The 14,414-nt window shown below is 46.3% G+C and overlaps 1 pseudogene; it reads right to left on the bottom strand.

Moving 5' to 3' along the window:
- LOC139562866 (polycystin-1-like protein 2) overlaps window positions 1-14,414 on the bottom strand; it is a 30,416-nt pseudogene that overhangs the window by 438 nt on the left and 15,564 nt on the right.

The raw sequence follows: 14,414 nt of genomic DNA, 5'->3' as shown, positions 1-14,414 counted from the left end.
GCCCACTGACAAAGAAATGATCAGTCTATAATTTTAATGGTAGGTTTATTTGAACAGTGAGACAGAATAACAAAAAAATCCAGAAAAACGCATGTCAAAAATGTTATAAATTGATTTGCATTTTAATGAGGGAAATAAGTATTTGACCCCTCTGCAAAACATGACTTAGTACTTGGAGGCAAAACCCTTGTTGGAAATCACAGAGGTCAGACGTGTCTTGTAGTTGGCCACCAGGTTTGCACACATCTCAGGAGGGATTTTGGCCCACTCCTCTTTGCAGATCTTCTCCAAGTCATTAAGGTTTCGAGGCTGACGTTTGGCAACTTGAACGTTCAGCTCCCTCCACAGATTTCCTATGGGATTAAGGTCTGGAGACTGGCTAGGCCACTCCAGGACCTTAATGTACTTCTTCTTGAGCCACTCCTTTGTTGCCTTGGCCATGTGTTTTGGGTCATTGTCATGCTGGAATACCCACCCACGACCCATTTTCAATTCCCTGGCTGAGGGAAGGAGGTTCTCACCCAAGATTTGACGGTACATGAAAGTTGTCCTGTCCCCTTAGCAGAAAAACACACCCAAAGCATAATGTTTCCACCTCCATGTTTGACGGTGGGGATGGTGTGCCTGGGGTCATAGGCAGCATTCCTCCTCCAAACACGGCGAGTTGAGTTGATGCCAACACTTTCACCCAGCTGTCCTCTGAATCATTCAGATGTTCATTGGCAAACTTCAGACGGGCATGTATATGTGCTTTCTTGTGCAGGGGGACCTTGCGGGCGCTGCAGGATTTCAGTCCTTCACGGCGTAGTGTGTTACCAATTGTTTTCTTGGTGACTATGGTCCCAGCTGCCTTGAGATCATTGACAAGATCCTCCCGTGTAGTTCTGGGCTGATTCCTCACCGTTCTTATGATCATTGCAACTCCACGAGGTGAGATCTTGCATGGAGCCCCAGGCCGAGGGAGATTGACAGTTCTTTTGTGTTTCTTCCATTTGCGAATAATCGCACCAACTGTTGTCACCTTCTCACCAAGCTGCTTGGCGATGGTCTTGTAGCCCATTCCAGCCTTGTGTAGGTCTACAAACTTGTCCCTGACATCCTTGGAGAGCTCTTTGGTCTTGGCCATGGTGGAGAGTTTGTAATCTAATTGATTGATTGCTTCTGTGGACAGGTGTCTTTTATACAGGTAACAAACTGAGATTAGGATCACTCCCTTTAAGAGTGTGCTCCTAATCTCAGCTCGTTACCTGTATAAAAGACACCTGGGAGCCAGAAATCTTTCTGATTGAGAAGGGGTCAAATACTTATTTCCCTCATTAAAATGCAAATAATTTAATAAAATTTTTGACATGTGTTTTTCTGGATTTTTTTGTTGTTATTCTGTCTCTCACTGTTCAAATAAACCTACCATTAAAATTATAGACTGATCATTTCTTTGTCAGTGGGCAAACGTACACAATCAGCAGGGGATCAAATACTGTTTTCCCTCACTGTATATTGATGTTAATTTTACATAGTGTAAGATTGATGCACAGTACCTTGTGATGTATTTGCTCTTGAGTGAACGCCACCAGGATGGACTGAGATGAACCGGTTCAGAACCACAAAGGTCATGAATATAATGCAGGAGCCGACGAGGAACGCACCAAGCACCGGGTTGTAATCAAGAACCTGGATTGGAAGGAGATACCAATCACAGACCTGCCATCATGACCATAGCTGTAATTTAGAGAGCTTTCCTTTACTAACCTCGTCATAGTTGAAGATGCCCAGTTGCAAGCTGACCATGGTCAGAGCAGAATCCAGGAGAGTCCTATATGAGTACAGCTTCCAGCCATACATCAGATTAGACTGCAGACAGAGAATGATCACAGTTTACACTCACACTGCAAGTCGAGGGGACACCCATCATACACAAGCATAACATCACATAAGAAGAGGATGAAGTCAAATCAAATCAAATTTTATTTGTCACATACACATGGTTAGCAGATGTTAATGCGAGTGTAGCGAAATGCTTGTGCTTCTAGTTCCGACAATGCAGTAATAACCAACAAGTAATCTAACCTAACAATTCCACAACTACTACCTTATACACACAAGAGTAAAGGGATAAAGAATATGTACATAAAGATATATGAATGAGTGATGGTACAGAACGGCATAGGCAAGATGCAGTAGATGGTATAGAGTACAGTATATACATATGAGATGAGTAATGTAGGGTATGTAAACATTATATTAAGTGGCATTGTTTAAAGTGGCTAGTGGTACATTTTTACATAATTTCCATCAATTCCCATTATTAAAGTGGCTGGAGTTGAGTCAGTATGTTGGCAGCGGCCGCTAAATGTTAGTGGTGGCTGTTTAACAGTCTGATGGCCTTGAGATAGAAGCTGTTTTTCAGTCTCTCGGTCCCTGCTTTGATGCACCTGTACTGACCTCGCCTTCTGGATGATAGCGGGGTGAACAGGCAGTGGCTTGGGTGGTTGTTGTCCTTGATGATCTTTATGGCCTTTCTGTGACATCGGGTGGTGTAGGTGTCCTGGAGGGCAGGTAGTTTGCCCCCGGTGATGCGTTGTGCAGACCTCACTACCCTCTGGAGAGCCTTACGGTTGTGGGCGGAGCAGTTGCCGTACCAGGCGGTGATACAGCCCGACAGGATGCTCTCGATTGTGCATCTGTAGAAGTTTGTGAGAGCTTTTGGTGACAAGCCAAATTTCTTCAGCCTCCTGAGGTTGAAGAGGCGCTGCTGCGCCTTCTTCACAACGCTGTCTGTGTGGGTGGACCAATTCAGTTTGTCCGTGATGTGTACACCAAGGAACTTAAAACTTTCCACCTTCTCCACTACTGACCCGTCGATGTGGATAGGGGGGTGCTCCCTCTGCTGTTTCCTGAAGTCCACAATCATCTCCTTTGTTTTGTTGACGTTGAGTGTGAGGTTATTTTCCTGACACCACACTCCGAGGGCCCTCACCTCCTCCCTGTAGGCCGTCTCGTCGTTGTTGGTAATCAAGCCTACCACTGTAGTGTCATCCGCAAACTTGATGATTGAGTTGGAGGCGTGCATGGCCACGCAGTCGTGGGTGAACAGGGAGTACAGGAGAGGGCTCAGAACGCACCCTTGTGGGGCCCCAGTGTTGAGGATCAGCGGGGTGGAGATGTTGTTACCTACCCTCACCACCTGGGGGCGGCCCGTCAGGAAGTCCAGGACCCAGTTGCACAGGGCGGGGTCGAGACCCAGGGTCTCGAGCTTGATGACGAGTTTGGCGGGTACTATGGTGTTAAATGCTGAGCTGTAGTCGATGAACAGCATTCTCACATAGGTATTCCTCTTGTCCAGATGGGTTAGGGCAGTGTGCAGTGTGGTTGCGATTGCGTCGTCTGTGGACCTATTGGGTCGGTAAGCAAATTGGAGTGGGTCTAGGGTGTCCGGTAGGGTGGAGGTGATATGGTCCTTGACTAGTCTCTCAAAGCACTTCATGATGACGGAAGTGAGTGCTACGGGGCGGTAGTCGTTTAGCTCAGTTACCTTAGCTTTCTTGGGAACAGGAACAATGGTGGCCCTCTTGAAGCATGTGGGAACAGCAGACTGGGATAAGGATTGATTGAATATGTCCGTAAACACACCAGCCAGCTGGTCTGCCCATGCTCTGAGGACGCGGCTGGGAATGCCGTCTGGGCCTGCAGCCTTGCGAGGGTTAACACGTTTAAATGTTTTACTCACCTCGGCTGCAGTGAAGGAGAGCCCGCAGGTTTTGGTAGCGGGCTGTGTCAGTGGCACTGTATTGTCCTCAAAGCGAGCAAAAAAGTTATTTAGCCTGTCTGGGAGCAAGACATCCTGGTCCGCGACGGGGCTGGTTTTCTTTTTGTAATCCGTGATTGACTGTAGACCCTGCCACATACCTCTTGTGTCTGAGCTGTTGAATTGCGACTCTATTTTGTCTCTGTACTGGGACTTAGCTTGTTTGATTGCCTTGCGGAGAGAATAGCTACACTGTTTGTATTCGGTCATGTTTCCGATCACCTTGCCCTGGTTAAAAGCAGTGGTTCGCGCTTTCAGTTTCACGCGAATGCTGCCGTCAATCCACGGTTTCTGGTTTGGGAATGTTTTAATCGTTGCTGTGGGTACGACATCGTCAATGCACTTTCTAATGAACTCGCTCACCGAATCAGCATATTCGTCAATGTTGTTGTTGGACGCAATGCGGAACATATTCCAATCCGCGTGATCGAAGCAGTCTTGAAGCGTGGAATCAGATTGGTCGGACCAGCGTTGAACAGACCTGAGCGAGGGAGCTTGTTGTTTTAGTTTCTGTTTGTAGGCTGGAAGCAACAAAATGAAGTCGTAGGAACGCGAAGCGAGGCGGCCATCTTGGTCGGCGCCGGAAGTTAGAAGTTGGACAACTTCTAGGTTAGGCGTTTCAGAAAGACCCTTACAGCGATAGAATAGGCCAGGAACATAATGGTGATGACCACAAGGAAGCCTGATATGTCAGTCCAGGCACGTTGCAGTGTGGCTGTGATCATGTGTAGCTTGGGGTTGAGCCTCATCAGATGCCACAGTTTGACTGTAGCCAGTAGCACCAGGAATGCGATCAGATACCCCAGCACTGCATCTGCTGTGGCTGTCTCATGGAAACTGGCAAACCTGGATAGAGAGAGGAGAAGTTGAACATCATACAGGAGCAACTGACCAACAATAGGGATAGCAGACTAGCGAAAGAATAGCAGAAACTCATGATAGCCCAACCCAGTGTGAACTCACCGGTCTTTATGGTTGTGGTAGTACTTCTAGTACTCCATGTCCCGGTTCCCTAACAGGCTCCTCTTAATGAAGACAGACAGTGCGCTCCAGCTCAGGAGGATGATGGCGAGCTCCAGCAGGTTCCACTTTGTCTTGAAGTAAGCCCACTTCTGCTGATTCATTAGCTTGCCCTGTCAGGAGAGGAGAACAGTTAGACTCAGGAGGAATTCCGGAAGCATTGTATCACTGTCTTTATATTCTAATATAGAACAGCATAAGAAAGCTGTGTAAAGAAAGGTTTACTTGAACATGCATGTAGTAGAGGATAAAGAGGAAATAGATGACCTCAGAGGCCATAACAAAGATGTGGAGTCCACCGGTGGACTGGTATAGTTAGACACTGCAGCTCACTGCGAAACTGGAACGCTCCTGAGAGAATAAGACAGGTGCTGACAATCTGAGGTTTGGATGCCTTTAAATACTTACTTTATGCTGTGTTCATGGAGTGATTTAACAACTGTCTCACCTACAGCTGTGGTCTCCAGCATGAGTGTGACAATGCAGAAGAGATTGGCATTGTACACTGTGAACTCTACAAAGACAACTCGGGTGAACAAATCAAGCCAGGTGTTGTCAAACAGATACTGAAGGGTACTGCAGGGACAGAATACGGCCCACGCGGCCCACGCTTGGATTGCGTCCTACCTGACAGGTCGCTCCTACCAGGTGGCGTGGCGAGAATCTGTCTACGCACCACGTGCTCTCACCACTGGTGTCCCCCAGGGCTCTGTTCTAGGCCCTCTCCTATTCTCGCTATACACCAAGTCACTTGGCTCTGTCATATCCTCACATGGTCTCTCCTATCATTGCTATGCAGACGACACACAATTAATCTTCTCCTTTCCCCCTTCTGATAACCAGGTGGCGAATCGCATCTCTGCATGTCTGGCAGACATATCAGTGTGGATGACGGATCACCACCTCAAGCTGAACCTCGGCAAGACGGAGCTGCTCTTCCTCCCGGGGAAGGACTGCCCGTTCCATGATCTCGCCATCACGGTTGACAACTCCATTGTGTCCTCCTCCCAGAGTGCTAAGAACCTTGGCGTGATCCTGGACAACACCCTGTCGTTCTCAACTAACATCAAGGCGGTGACCCGTTCCTGTAGGTTCATGCTCAACAACATTTGCAGAGTACGACCCTGCCTCACACAGGAAGCGGCGCAGGTCCTAATCCAGGCACTTGTCATCTCCCGTCTGGATTACTGCAACTCGCTGTTGGCTGGGCTCCCTGCCTGTGCCATTAAACCCCTACAACTCATCCAGAACGCCGCAGCCCGTCTGGTGTTCAACCTTCCCAAGTTCTCTCACGTCACCCCGCTCCTCCGCTCTCTCCACTGGCTTCCAGTTGAAGCTCGCATCCGCTACAAGACCATGGTGCTTGCCTACGGAGCTGTGAGGGGAACGGCACCTCCGTACCTTCAGGCTCTGATCAGGCCCTACACCCAAACAAGGGCACTGCGTTCATCCACCTCTGGCCTGCTCGCCTCCCTACCTCTGAGGAAGTACAGTTCCCGCTCAGCCCAGTCAAAACTGTTCGCTGCTCTGGCACCCCAATGGTGGAACAAACTCCCTCACGACGCCAGGTCAGCGGAGTCAATCACCACCTTCCGGAGACACCTGAAACCCCACCTCTTTAAGGAATACCTAGGATAGGATAAAGTAATCCTTCTAACCCCCCCCCCCCCCCCGCCCCCCTTAAAAGAGATAGATGCACTATTGTAAAGTGGTTGTTCCACTGGATATCATAAGGTGAATGCACCAATTTGTAAGTCGCTCTGGATAAGAGCGTCTGCTAAATGACTTAAATGTAAATGTAAATGTAATACATGGAATAGTTAAAATACACCCTTCGATACACAGGGCCGGACTACAGCCTTTGGGGACCGGGGCACCAACCTCCATTATATAAATTTGCTATGGCATGATAATTGTGATCAATTTGAAGCATTGGTAATTATGTGCTTACCTGCTAGCGTTCTGTGAGTCAGGGCCCAGGTCCACCACAAACCCCCCTCCCCTGTAGAGAACCACACTGCCCCAGATGGGTTGGGCTCTGAGTCGGGCCTGGGTTTGGTACTGCCAGGGGCTGCGGAGGGTCTTTGAGGTGTTTTCACTCGCAGAGCGGTTCCAGCCTGGCCCATAGGAGCCCATGTCCTTCACCTCCCATGAGTATGGAGCATGGCAGTCAGGTACAGCCTGGCGCACGGAGCGGGCGATGCCGCAGAAGTTCTTTTTTATTACATTTTTTTATATTTAATTTTACCTTTATTTATACAGGTTTTTCTCATTGAGATAACATCTCTTTTCCAAGAGAGACCTGGTCAACGCTCCTAATGCCCATCTTCTGCACCCTCATCTGGCGAAGACGGGCATTACCAACCAGTTTGGAGTTCCCATCTTCTGCACCCTCACCTGGCGAAGACGGGCATTACCAACCAGTTTGGAGTTCCCATCTTCTGCACCCTCACCTGGCGAAGACGGGCATTACCAACCAGTTTGGAGTTCCCATCTTCTGCACCCTCACCTGGCGAAGACGGGCATTACCAACCAGTTTGGAGTTCCCATCTGTGATGAAACCTATAACACAGCATGCAAAAGATAAAACGCTAGCACGCTTTCACCTATACAATTTCTTTATAACTTTTCATAAATTAATGTTCTCTATGAAATAAACATTATTTTTTAGAGAATGCTACCTGGGTAGTCTCCAAAGAGGTTGCTGAGAAGAGAGGTATTTGCACACTGTGGGAGGAGGGGTACTGGTAGAAGCTGCATGTGCTATCCCTCCTGACAGCCCAGACTACTTCAGGGTCATCTGTGGACAAGATGGTTGTAAAAGTTGAAAACAAGCTGTATCTAGTCTTAGCTATCTCATATACAAGTAAACACAATATCTATAACAATGAATAAGGAAAGTAGAAAGGATATATTGTTATGACTGAGATATGGAAAATCAGCTTGTATATAAAGCACCTGGGTTTTGGCGCTCCCCCTCAATCTTTGGATCCCCATAATCCTTCAGATTTTCTTCAGAACGAGAGCAAAGAAGTCAAAACAAAACCTAGCACCTGTGTTAGGAAATCCACAAAGTAATACCCAGATTACAGATACATGCTGCAGGGCATCTTACATTGTACAGTATGTATTGTACTGTAGATCTCACATTCAGTGGCTGAGTGATAAAGAGGCTCTCAAAGAAAGACACGACCATGGCGTCCTTCCCATAGGTCAGCCCATACATCATGGTGATGTATCCTGATACTCTGCTGGTGGCTAACACCAGTATCCAGCCGATAAACACAACCCACCAGGGCAGCCCGCCATGCTTCTTACTGCTGGTGTCTACCTCACTGCTCTCTGCTGGGCTTTGGCTTCGAGCCATCTGGTCCCCTCCCAGGCTGGAAGAGGAGAGGTAGGACTCTATCAGTCCCTTCATGCCCTGGACCTGCTGCACTGCCCGGCAGTAGTTGTCTGGGTTGGGGAAGCGAGAAGGTCCCAGTAGGCTCAGCTCCTTCTCTACATGGCGTAGCTGCCTGTACAGATACTGGCTGTTGGTGCTCCTTTTCTGTCTCCCATCCGCAGTCTTCTCAGGGCTCCCACACAGGCTGGTCTCTGAAAACACAGCAATTATTGATTTTATTTATTTCATTATTAAAGTGTCTTGCATTTTCAAAATGCCCAGCCCACATGGGCTTGTAGGAGCACTGTTTCTGCAGTAGCAAAGAAAATAATGATATATTTGCACGCATACAAACTCCCCAGTTAAATTTAAACTGCTCCTTTCATATTTATTTTGATCCTGACAAACTCCCCAGTCCCTGCTGGTGACAATTATACCCATAACATGACGCGGCCACCACAATACTTGAAACTACAAAGGGCTTCACTCTGTGTTATATTTGACCAAAACCTGTCATTTTTAAAGGTACCTTTCTTTGCTTTATTGTCTTGCAGTATTACTTAACAGCCTTGTTGCAAACAGAATTTATGATTTAGAGTGGATTTTTTCACTTTGTCATACAGGCCAGTAATCTGGAGTGAATGTTGTTGATCCTCTGTATTTTCAAGTATTGTGGTGGCAGGATCATGTTATGGGTATTGCCAAAGACACCCCGGAATGGCTTTCCAATAGGCGTTGAGTGTTCCTGTGTGATCCAGTCTAAGTCCTGACTTAAATTAGCTTGAAAATCAGGGACAAGGTTTGAATATTGTTGTCAATAAATTTACTGAGCTTGAACAATTTTGACAAAACCATGTACAAAACATTAGGAATAAAACATTAGGAACACCTTCCTAATATTGAGTTGCACCCCCTTTTCCCCAAAGAACAGCCTCAATTCGACTGTACAAGGTTAGTTAAGCGTTCCACAGGGATGCTGGCCAATGTTGATTCCAATGCTTCCCACAGCTTGGATCCTAGCTGTTTTTAATCTGGTTATAAATTCTGAGTTTTGGTTTAAGCCATATATCATATGATTATCCTTTGGCTGACTGACAACAATGATTAAACTTCGGCAACTATATACTGTAAATATTGCATCTCTGGACATACTACCAGAACATGTTATCAGATCAACCAGCAGTGCAATGCAGACTGCAGACCCCCCCCAACATGGCTGTACCTTGCAGATTGGTTACCCCTAGTGAGAGAATGAGCGATCCCTCTTTCTTGGAGGCATCAGTGTAGAACTCTCCACCGGCTCGGTTCTGCTGCCGGATGATGTCCTCCACCAGAGAGAGCAGAGTGTTGATATCAGTCTGTGGTCCAGGCTTCATCTCTAACTCCAGGCGTTTAGTTGTTTATTCTGTTTATTTGCTCATTTATTTAAAACAAATTTAACCGGAAATATTACATTTACATAACTATTCAGATCCTTTACTCAGTACTTTGTTGAAGCACCTTTGGAAGCAATTACAGCCTAGAGTCTTCTTGGGTATGATGCTGCAAGCTTAGCACACCTGTACTTGGGGAGTTTCTCCCATTCTTCTCTGCAGATCCTCACAAGCTCTGTCAGGTTAGATGGGGAGTGTCTCCTCACAGCTATTTTCAGGTCTCTCCAGAGATGTTTGATCGGGTTCAAGTCTGGTCTCTGACTGGGCCACTCAAAAACATTCAGAAACTTGTCCCAAAGCCACTCGTGCGTTGTCTTTGTTGTGTTCTTAGGGTCGTTGTCCTGTTGGAGGTGAACCTTCACCCCAGTCTGAGGTCCTGTGCGCTCTGGAGCAGGTTTTTGTTACTCTCTGTACTTTGCTCCATTCATCTTTCCCTCAATCCTCCCAGTCCCTGCCTCTGAAAAACATCCCCACAGCATGATGCTGTCACCACCATGCATCACCGTAGGGATGTTGCCAGGTGCTTGGCATTAGGGCCAAAGAGTTCAATCTTGGTTTCATCAGACCACAGAATCTTGTTTCTCATGGTCTGAGAGTCCTTTAGGTGCCTTTTGGCAAACTCCAAATGGGCTGTCATGTGCCTTTTGCTGAGGAGTGGCTTCCGTCTGGCAACTGTACCATAAAGGCCTGATTGGTGGAGTGCTGCAGAGATGGTTGTCCTTCTGGAAGATTCTCCCATCTCCACAGAGGAACTCTGGAGCTCTGTCAGAGCCCTTCTCCCCCGATTGCTCAGTTTGGCCGGGCGGACAGCTCTAAGAAGTCTTGGTGGTTCCAAATTTCTTCCATTTAAGAATGATGAAGGACACTGTGTTGTTGGGGACCTTCAATGCTGCAGAAATATTTTGGTACACGTCCCCAGATCTGTGCCTCAACACAATCCTGCCTCAGAGCTCTACAGAGCTCTACCTCATGGCTTGGTGTTTGCTCTGACATGCACTGTCAACTGTGGGACCTTATATAGACAGGTGTGTGCCTTTACAAACCAGGTCAAATCATTTGAATTTACCACAGGTGGACTCCAAGTTGTAGAAACATCTCAAGGATGATCAATGGAAACAGGATGCACCTGAGCTCAATTTCGAGTCTCATAGCAAAGGGTCTGAATACTTATGTAAATAAGTATTCAGGTATTTCTGTGTTTTTTTAAAATACATTTGCTAAAACTTTAAAAAAACAGATTTAGCTTTGTTATTAGGGGGTATTGTGTATAGATTGATGAGGATTTTTATTTATTTAATCAATTTTAGATTAAGGCTGTAATGTAACAAAATATGGAAAAAGGGAAGGGGTCTGAATACTTTCCGAATGCACTGTATTAACAGCTTTGCTACTGTGGCGATGAAAACAGGCTGACTCTTGATTACGAATTCTGTTAAAATTGTGTACTTCTTTTACCTTGATGACAGTGTCTGGCGTGAGTTCTCTGTCCCTCTGTGGGGAGGAGGGCTGTGAGTGAGTCACTCTGCCAGTCTTCCCCTGCTTGGACACCTCTGCCTTGTGCTTTCCAGGCTTCGTCTCTCGGGGGCGGGTGTTTCTGAAGATACTCACAATGAGGAGATGAATTGGAAACATTATGATTGAACTCTGAACTCCAATCATCACCTGCTGCCATGTGAACTCGATATGACCTACAGGAGTAGAAAGAGAAAGAAGAACGAGTTGTTGTTCTGAAAACCTACCATTTCCAAATGCCACCATTACTGTGCAGGCGTCCATACCCAGGTCCATGGTCTGCTCAGAGGGGTCGGTAGGGATGCCCCAGAACATGATGCTGGTCAGCATGGTGCAGAGCAGCAGAGAGAAACAGCAGGAGACTCGCTGGACACATGTGAAGGTGCTCGTTGGAGGCGGGCTGATCACAGAAAACCAGATGTGGCCATCACGGAAATCCTTTGCCGTTTTCATGAAGAACAGATTACTGCAGAATATATAGTGTAAGAAGATTTAGTTACATGATGGACACTTGTCCTGGGATATATATATTGCCATTACAAGGTGCATCCATGCTTTACCTCACCTGAATTTCTTCAAATCCATGTCAGAGGCAACAGGGAAGACTTTATCAAGGATACACTGGCCCATATCTATGGCCAGCCATGAGTTACACAGGAAGTGCCACTTCTGTCCAGTTTCTAGATCCTGCACTGTCCCTTTGTTTATATACCTGCATGAAAACCGTTATTGTCAACTACATCCACAATTTCAAACGTCAGCTTTAATTAACGTCAAATCCATCTGTCCCTCTACTACTGTGAGACATCCTCCCCGTCCACTCTCCTACCAGGCAGGATGCCTCCCTGATGCTCTGCAGCTCCCCCAGAGAGAAGGGCGTGGTCAACAGGAACATATCCACTGCACCCCTCTCAAACACAGGCTTGTCAGGGTCAGTGAGGTGGTGTGGCTCACTCTCTCCCTCCATGCCCAGCAGAGTCACAGTAACCTGCAGCAGCAACACAGGGTCAGGGTAATTGAGTGTGGTTTTATCAGAGAACAGAATATGATGTCCTGCAGCAGTGGGAACTGTTGGTACTGACCTGAGAGGAGGTGGAAGTACCACGCTGATGCCCAGTGCTGATATTCAGCATGTAACGGTATTCAGCCAATGTCTCCATCTATAAGAAGTAACACTTGAAGGTAAAACTCAGCATCAACAGCAAACCAACAGGGTGATACATTCTCAAACTGGTAAACCTAAGCACTGTAAATCTGCTGATTGTATCACCAGAGTAGCATGTTCTCAAGGTGTCTGTATAGTCTGGACAAAAATTGTCTAGAAAATGGCAACAGCGATTGTTCAAGGCAGATCTTGGCTATGTCCTGGATGTCCTTCCTGTGTGCCCACACAACCACCAAGAGATAAGCAATGAAGATGGCACCAACAAAGTACACCACCACAGGGTTGTCTGAGAAGGTGGCAAAGAGCTCAGTGGTACGGGACACATTCACAAGGTTGGGCATGACGAAGAAAGAGCTCCCGAAGAAGGTCAAATGGTTACATAAGCACTGAGTGACAAATGGCGTGGTTAAAGGACCAATCTAAGAAGACCACAGTCAGTTTATGCATTTGATTTTGACAGTGCCTGGTTGCAGTGATGTGCCAATATTTTTATTATAAGGTGTCGTGTAGTACTTGTTTCACTCACCCTGCAGCCATCTTCACTCCAGGTGGATAAGGTTTCATTCCAATATTTGCACTGAGCAGCAATGGAGTTGACAGTCACAGTGGCATTGACGGATTTAACCCCTGCTTCCACAATGGGCCTCACAACAAGGTAGTGCACCCCAACTTTTCCTGTCAAATAAGGGACCCAGGACCCAGGTGTATCTCTCTGTACCCAAAATAAACACAACACATGCACATGTATCTTTCTAAACACTCAGTGTTTGTTCATTATGCTTCACAATAGTTCTATGTCTCTGCCATTTACAAGAAGTCAGTTCAGGAGGTTGATCACCTTGTGAATTGCCTTGGTGAGGAATCTGCGTCTTGGCTATATATTGCTTGTCCTTTGGGTAGTCTTTATACCCCAGCAACAGTACAAATGTCCTCTGAGGGCTACATATTTAGCACCAGTGTTATGTCTGGTGAAGGGACGTCAATCATCAGTGTGCTGTAGTTTCCCAGGTCAAGGATTGTGCTGTTTACCTGCCCGCCTTCAAGTCTCGGCAAGAGGATCTGAGAATCATAGAAGATGTTGTAATATATACAACTGTAATCATAATTCTGTCTACTTGATCGTATAGTCTTTAAAGTATAAGTCTTGGACATTATCTTAGAAGATATACTGTAAGTCTTGGACATCAAGGGCTCTCAAGAGAAAAGACCCACTAAAATTGGTACACATTTTCAGCATTCTGACCTCAGTCTCCTCAGACAGGTTCTCCACGGGGAGTGCTGATACATCCTGTCTGGTGAGAGACACAGACCCCATGGCACCACGGATGTTACCCCCCTCACTCCAAGAATAAGGGTTCTTCTCAAAACTCAGCATCTGTAAAAATAAGGAAATGATGAGACAAGAGAATGAGGGTTAAAACCGTCCACAAAAGACTGATAGACAATTACTATATGAACAATTAACCAAATGAAAACCCCCCAATGCTTGACAGAAAATTAAAAAAAACACTTTCACTGCCGTATTCACTTGCGTGATAAATCCCTCACTAACCTCCACACATTCACTCGCAGACATCCACACTTTCTCGCACATCCACTGGTTCATCTGGAGAAAGGACATCAGCACCCAGGGGAGGGAAGGAAAAGCTTGCAGAGGAGCTATCTGGGATGTTTATAGACTGCATCTGAATGCTATTTGGAGACATCCTAAGAGAAGAGAGTGCATAATATACTGTAACTCAATATTGAGGCAACTTAACAGTAGCATTTTGTTTTTGAGATATTGTATTTTAAATACAAATGACATATCTCAAATTACATTTATGTGACAGGCCTTGCATTTTTTATTGTAATGTTTCCACTCCAATGCTCTGTCTCTTACCTGTTAGCATACACACTGATCTCAGGGCTCTTGATAATGGCAGGCTCCTGACCAACCTTTTAGCCATTTAACAGTGCACTCTGCACATTGTCCATGCTGTTAATGAGAATCTTTGAGACCTTTCTCCTTGAAAGACAAACAAAATGCAGTAGTCCTGAAAAGTAACCATAGTTCATTACTGTCATCAGGGAACTCAGTGAAGCTATATATAT

The sequence above is a fragment of the Salvelinus alpinus genome, chromosome 33 (assembly GCF_045679555.1).
Source record: "Salvelinus alpinus chromosome 33, SLU_Salpinus.1, whole genome shotgun sequence".
Classification (NCBI taxonomy): domain Eukaryota; kingdom Metazoa; phylum Chordata; class Actinopteri; order Salmoniformes; family Salmonidae; genus Salvelinus; species Salvelinus alpinus.
The sequence above is the reverse complement of the archived record's forward strand: the minus strand, read 5'-3'. Positions and strand labels throughout refer to the sequence as shown.